The sequence below is a fragment of the Anneissia japonica genome, unplaced genomic scaffold (genome assembly GCF_011630105.1).
Source record: "Anneissia japonica isolate Jap-2015-1 unplaced genomic scaffold, ASM1163010v1 scaffold284860_len1800451_cov186, whole genome shotgun sequence".
In the NCBI taxonomy this organism is placed as follows: domain Eukaryota; kingdom Metazoa; phylum Echinodermata; class Crinoidea; order Comatulida; family Comatulidae; genus Anneissia; species Anneissia japonica.
The window spans coordinates 645,438-653,124 of record NW_022706010.1 but is presented as its reverse complement, the minus strand read 5'-3'; the positions used below and the strand labels follow the sequence as shown (position 1 = coordinate 653,124).

Here is a 7,687-nt window from a genome sequence, read left to right as displayed (position 1 = left end):
CCAGGGGGGGGGGGGGGGGGGGGGGGGGGGGGGGGGGGGGTGGAGAAACAGAAAATTATTTTTCGAAGTCCGTTGAGTGCCATTTAGTGCAACTTAATACGCCTATGTAAAACAGTTTAAATTGCTTTAATATACAAAGTATGCTATTAAAAAATACAGTACCTGCTGTCTGTACTAAATTATTTTTCACGAACCAATGATAAGAATCCCAGTTACAAGCTTTAATTGGTCTACCTTGAAGTTTGTGTCGCGGTTTCGTGCGGTTTATCGCCGCACATCGGTGAAGTCATGCATGACAAGCAGAGGACAACGTACGATACAATCATCGTATGAGTGTAACATCAGCTGAGTGTGTTGGATTGGTGCGTTATATTTCGGGTAAGACTCTGCAATTATTACAGTTACTGTTTATATGTATATTTGGTATGTCAATTAATTTAGTGTACATTTGAGGCTCAGGTGTATGCCTAACTATCTAGGCCTACGCAGGCTACGGATACTTGGCCTAGGCCTGGCCTATTTTGTTTCAAGTTGCGGTACATGAAATCCAAACTGACTAGGTTCCAGGCACCGTGGGAATTCCCCTCTTCGTACACGGCATCACCGGGCCGGTAGAAATAGGCCTGGTAGGTCTTTGGGATGGGGAGTAAAATAAATATATTTTGACCACGCTGTGAAATAGATTTCATCGTGGTTTTTATTGCTACAACGCAACAATCTTGAATTATCCTCTCTGGATTGTTTTAACTCAGTATTTTAAATTTAATAATTTGCCAGCTAAGATTTGAAGGAGGGCTCAGGTCAAAAATAGGACAAATTCGACTTAACATATTATTGTCTTTTTACAAAAAAAAATACATGGGAGAACATGACTTCGACCAGGAAGCACTTCTTTAATTTTTGACTTCAGCTTTCAGGTGATGCAGAATGAGCATTTGCTTTGGCTGTGGTTCATCAACTTCCATTCACATGATTCTGTGGTCTGTGAAAATTAATTAAACAAACTAATTAAAAGAGCTTATCAATGCTACTGTGATGGTTTTCAAATATGTATTTAAATTGTTTCTTTTTAATCAAAGGTTGTTTTCCAAAAAAAAAAAAGAAAAGAAAAGAAAAGTAAGTAGTATCAGTATAATACAATATTAAATGCAGGTGGTGATGTTTAATTGGACATCAAAGTGTTGATAAATATTATTTGCTTTAGTCAGTTTTGATACCTATTAATTAATATATTTTTTGTTATGTTGTGTCTTAGGATTCCTATGTAGATAAAGCATACTGTACTATTAATATAATAATTTTGTTATATTCTTTTCATGAAGACATTAAAATCAAATTAAGCCTGAATTACTTAGTCTAAGCACAGTCACTGAAGGGCACATCCCCCTCCCCAAAAAACTGAATTGATTCAATTTGTGTAGTAATTGTTCTTGGTAGACAGTAGTAAATAGTTACTATATAATTGTGGATGGCTATTCTTGATTTGTCTTCATGGTCCATTGTTTATGCTGGGTCGATTCATTGCCAACATTATTGTCTCAATATGCTTATTACAATATAATATTATCATATTTGATTCACAATACTCTGTGGTTATTTTGCTGTTGATAGTACCCCAGTTTGAGGAAAAGGCAGGGCTTCCTGTCTGTGTGTGTGTGGTGTGATAAAGAGACGCTTAGTGCTTCTCAATTGAGTAAAACATACCATACCATTTTTAATGTTATATGTAACCACACACGTACCTTTAAACAGATTCGGTGCAATTTTGACACTACTACTTGCACCACCATCCCTGAGATCGTTATATATGTAGGCTATTCATCAGCTTTGACGGAAACTTAATAAGCCTTACTGAGGACTCGTATTTGTTGTTTTCCACAGAGTTGCACGGATCCTTAAATTTCTTTAAGCTGTTTACGCTTAATGACACAACCATACTCTAGGTTCTTACAACATGTATCACAAAACATATGCCTGAAACCGGCTCATTTGAAGAACTTCTGTCCAACGCCATACTTGAAGTGGAGTGTGTTGTTTACTATTTACATTGGACAAACGGCATAGAAAGTAGTTTGTGATTGGCTGAGGGCCTTGCAGCTAAGCCAAACTTCATTGTTAGTCGTCTTCTGATTGGCTATAGTTACGTAGCAACTTTTGATATAAATTCTCATTTTTGGTTACAGTTTCCCCAAATTCACGATTGCCGACCATTAAATTATTTTACAATTTAATAATATTGACATTTTTGTGCAAAAGCCAGGTAGCCCGGATTGTTTGGTCACAGGATTGAACGTTTTCGATCCTCAACCCACGGTCTACTACCCTAGGTTGGTAGGCAGGCAGCCAGCCCTAAGTATAGCCCTCAGACTTTGAAAAGTTAACTGTGAATTTATGATGTATAAAGCATAGAGGAAGTTATTATCAGAGCAACATAATGCATTGGATTCTAAATTGTTATTTTTTGCTTTAATTTTTTATACCTATCAGTGGTGGTGCCAGCGGGGTGGGGGTAGGGGGCTTGAGTAGCTGGTGTAAGCCTAAGTAGTTTGTGTACCGTGACTGGAGAGGCTTATGAATATTTGTTCTGAAACATGTGAATGGAGGAGAAATGAATACAGGAATTGTATGTAGAGATGAAGAGTTTGATGAAATTGCAGCAAGCTTAAGATTGTGTAGGGCAGGAGGGTTGCTATGCACCTCTGCTACTGGTCTTCAAAACAGTTGCCGATGGTTACAGAAGGTGACGTTTACTTGAGTGCAACATAAAAGCATGGGCTGTGCCATACAGTATGTACTGTAATTGCGCGGATGATACATAAAAAACTAGCTCAAATTTGCATGGAAAAATCGCTAGAAAAGTAGATGCGCAGAATCGTAACTACTGGATAATACAGTAAAACCTCAAAAAGAAGCCTGTCTCAAAAAGAAGCCCATGGGCTTCTATTAAAGATAGTACAATACAGGAATTTCAAAGAAACAATATAAATTAAAAACATGCTTGGTTTATAGAGTAGTTTAGGTGATTTAATGCCTGTTAATACACTCCATACAGATTGATGTTAGTGGCCCTATTTAATGTTTTATATTGTAATAATTCCTAAAAATTTTAGCATTCATTTTGAAAAGAAGCCCCCCCCCCCTTTACTTTGCAAAAGTAGTTTCGAAAAGACACCCGTCTCGAAAAGAAGCCCAACCAAAGTTCACAAAAAATAGAAGCCCAGGGCTTCTATTCGAGGTTTTACGGTATTATGTGGTTATATAAGCCAAGGCCTCATTTTCGGCAAAATCTGCTCGGAAATCAGCCCTTATTTTCCAAAATTTGGCGTGGAGATATTCCCTGTGCAAGCCTTATTTTAAAATGTGGTGGCTGTGCACACATGGAGAATGCCAAAGACTAATAAAACAAAACAGCAATTGAAAATGCAGCCAATCAAGATGTGTTCAATAAAATCAGTGAGGTTGAGTACTATGTGATATGCAAGGTGTTGTGCACATCTTAAAAGCATGGTACTAAATCTTGATGTTCTTGTTTCTCATTGCCAGAACATCAGGATTATCATCTAAAAAATTCTTCACAAGTCTGGAATTTATAAAAAAAAAAATATTTTATTCACATACTATGGCAAGAGCAGTATCACAATGAAATCGTTTTCTTATAAACAGGTGCAGTGTTTTGCATAGTGAATATTAATTTAATCCATGTTGTTTACAGCAGCAACAGACTTGCTGTTCAAAAGGTTTGTGGTAGCATTTAATTAATACATAAATAGTCTGCAAATTAGCCTACTGTAAGGTGTCATGGTATGGATGTGTGTGGTGTGATGGATGGGTGAGGAGATTGATTGGAGCTGTAGGAACCATTTTTGGGAAGACATTCCATATATTACCTTTGGCTAGTTTGTCTCTCCTGGGTTGTCTTAGATAATCATTATCTTCATGTACAGTATAGTATAGTGCATAATCTCTATAAGAGTGTATGTGCACAATGCTAAATGGTATGCATCACTGTTTGCAAATCATTTTTCTCTCCCTTATATTAAAAAAAATCTATGGCTTCCATTATTATTTTGGAATAATAAATTATAATATATTATTATCGATTTAAAAAAAAATTGCTATTATTATTTTCATTTTATATATTTTTGATATCAATTTGTATTGTTTGTTGTTTGCCCGAATTGTTATGAAAAAATAAAAATAAAGACCACATATCCTATCACAAACTGCAATGTAGCTCTGTGGAAACTATCTAGGGGACCTCTGCTCCTCAACCCTTAGCTCTGTAGTTACCCCCCCCCCCCCCTTTGACTCTAGCACTATCAATCTGTATTTCTCCATCTGTCCACTTCTTAGGAATAAAGGTATGCATCATGTATGCTTTTTCTGCATGGCGCCATTATTGGATAACTTCAACCCCTCAGGTTTGTTGTCCACAAATCCATTTAGACACATCCATAATTACCAACGAGAGGTAATAAGATAATAAGACGTGTTCTCATGGCTATTGCTATCCTCCACAGTGTCACTCTGTACATAGCTGATTTATTATGTTGCCATTTATTTCCCATAAATCTGTTGTAAAACATAAAACGTAACCTCTCTGACCCTAGCATACTTTGAACTTAACTGCATAATTATCTTAATTCTTGTTTACAGTAACCCCTGTAGATTTAAAATGTAAGGATTTTTAAGTAATGAATGATAAAATATTATCTATTCAGATTTATCAGATCTAAAGTAGTACATTATATTATAAAAATTCCGACAACACAATATTCCTTACTAATTTTTCTATTGAATTATGGTACATTTCCATAAGTTTAAAGTCTAACAAATCACCAAAAAAAAAAAAAAAAAAAAAATCAGTTAGTATTTAATTGGAAATGATATTAACTTATTGCTTAAATGAACAAATTCGTGTTTTAATTGAGCATATATTTTAGAACTGTGGTAGTTCATCAGTGTAAACATCATTTCAAGGCCTCTGTGTACTATACATTTATTTAAATACCGGCCTGTCATTCAATCAAGCAATTGAACACTTCCAAAGCAAATTGAATTGCATATTTGCATGTACAGTATCCCAAGTATTACTATGTTAGCATTTTGTCTTCTCAATTCAGTCCCTCTCTGTACGTGGTGTGTATGAAACACTTTGAGAAACAGGGTTTTAAATTATACAATGCATATAGTGTTAAAATACCTGTAGACAATGAAGACACAAGCATAAACGTTTATTTACGATGACAAGGACCATTTTTACCATGTTCTTGTTTTTACTATATTATTTGATGTTTGAATTGGAATTGGAGTAAAGTTTTGCTTGACTTGAGTGTAATTGAAATAATTATTGTGACCAAATTTCAGTACTGTATATTATATACTGAAAAAATATAATACAGTACAGTACTCATTCATTGTTAATGTGCATGTGTGTATAAGCTGTGTAACATTTATTTTCTCAACAAATTCACCCAATTTACATTTTCTAATTGCATTTCTTCAGAGAGTGAATGACCGTAGCTTATAATGTACATACAAGAGCTGAGATTTGTTTGGTTTTCTCAATTTATCAAGATCCTCTTTGCAAACTATTGTGAATGATAAAGCTGATCTGGCACTCTTTTTCTACTGTCTTTCGATCTGTCACTACCAGTTTGTCAGTATAGACATATCTGTGATATTTCATATTTTTGGGTTTTTTTTTATATTTATACTATATAGTACTCTACTAGTATCTCATTCAATATGATCTGTTGCATCAAAAGTCATAAATCTAAAAACCATACCAGCATTTTTTTTAAATCCCACTGACAATCAATAATTTTCTATATTCACAAGTTATTGGCTTCCTAATTTATGATGGAATTTAGATTCTAAATGTAAGAATATTGATTTGACTATCTTTCAAATAATTCTCACATTTTCCTATTGTAGCTTTTTAAAAGTTATAAAAACAACATTTTTTTTTAGTGTTTCATGTTATGTGGCTTTTCAATGGTAAGGTGAGAATTTTTTAATACCTTGTTTTGTGAACTTATTTTTTCATAGGTCGTCAGAGGAGGGCAGACAAAAATAAAAATAAAATTTAGTTTTCTTATTTAGCAAATGGTTTTGCCAAAAACATCCAGACAGGATAAAATAAAATATAATGTTATTGGTGAAAGTAAACAGTGTAATAACGGGATGGTTATTCTTTAAATTTATATAATTTAGGAAGAAATATATACATATTTTATATTTGGAGATTTCAAGGTGGCAGGTGTAATAAAAATAAAGAAAAATTTCTAAAATTTCCATTTTTTCATGGCGGCGGATATGCTAATTGTCCAAAAATAAAATTTTGTGTTTATTTGAAATCATCATTATTGGCGGGCGGTAGGTTCACTAAACAAGGCATAAAAAAAGTCTCGTCTACCTGTACAATATAGAACTTGTAATATTTGGCGCCTTAAATTTTGGTACTGTAAAGATATTTGATTTAGATAATTAGTTAGATTGTTTCTATTTGCTTCCAAAATGAGTAATACTGAAAGAATGTTGAACGGCAATATTTAGTATAATTACGCTACAGCCAGTATGGGAAAATTTATTTCTTTCTTGTTTTATTGGTCTCAATACTGATGGCTTAATTAATGTTGCTGGTTGAGAGTTTGCAGTTCAGTCCTTATGGGTATAAGTTCAGGAATTTCAAAAGACAACTGATGGCTTTTATTTTTAACAAACACAATAGTAGACCTACAGTATGATTCTAGATTCAAACAACTGCCAGCATTTGATATATTCTAATTTTATGAATCATATTTAGTGTGCAAATTATTAGTAGTACAAATTGTTCTTACTGTATCTTATCACCATGTACCATTATCATTAAATTGCTATTGTCATAACATCATCACTATTAATATTATCATTACCATCATTAACATACTGTAATATTCATCATTACCCATCATAACCATCATAATCATGTTACATCATCACTCATAATCATCATTCATTATCATCACAGGCATCATTCATGATTCATATCATCATCATTTATTATCATTGTCAACTTTCTGCATTTTAGTGTATCACCATCATCATTGTCACCATCATCACTTAATCATCTTCATCATCGCATCGCAGTCATGGAATAATGATTATCCACCATCTTCACCATCCTTGTCATCCTCCTCTTCCTCTACTTCATCATCATTACTATCACCAGGTCATAATGATTGCATATTCATCACTTTACTGTATCATCATTACCATAATCATCATCATAATCATTGTCATCATTATTATGGGTTATTTACCATTACACCATCATCATTCATCATCATTAAATAGCAATCCTCAAAATCTATTTAAATCTTGATATTGTATAATTCAAAATAATTGTAAACAAGTAAAAAAAACCAGTAGGAATATCATGCCCACCATTATCAACATCTTCATTATTATTGATGCACTAATGAACATAAATTGAACAAAAAGGAAAAAAAACACATTTTACTGTCAATAAATATAGATTTTTGATCATGTACAAGAGAGCAATACAAGGCTTAGCTGCACTACTATAAACTATCTGAAACAGACATGTTTGGCAGTACCACTGCCATCTGCACTGAATTTAATTGCTTGCAGGCAAATGTATTGATAAATGAAGTTAACAACTATAATTTATTACATTGTATTA

At 33.6% G+C, this 7,687-nt stretch overlaps 1 protein-coding gene across 2 annotated transcripts in view; it reads left to right on the top strand.

Annotated features, from left to right (window-relative positions):
- The first annotated feature begins 278 nt into the window (after positions 1–278).
- The window catches only part of LOC117106003 (ATP-citrate synthase-like), a 31,092-nt gene continuing 23,683 nt past the window's right edge, over positions 279–7,687 (top strand). The window contains exon 1 of one of the 2 annotated variants that reach the window (XM_033247315.1): positions 279–378. The gene's annotated coding sequence lies outside the window, so the exon portion shown is untranslated. The remainder of the gene's footprint in view (positions 379–7,687) is intronic. The other variant, XM_033247314.1, reaches the window with a different exon arrangement.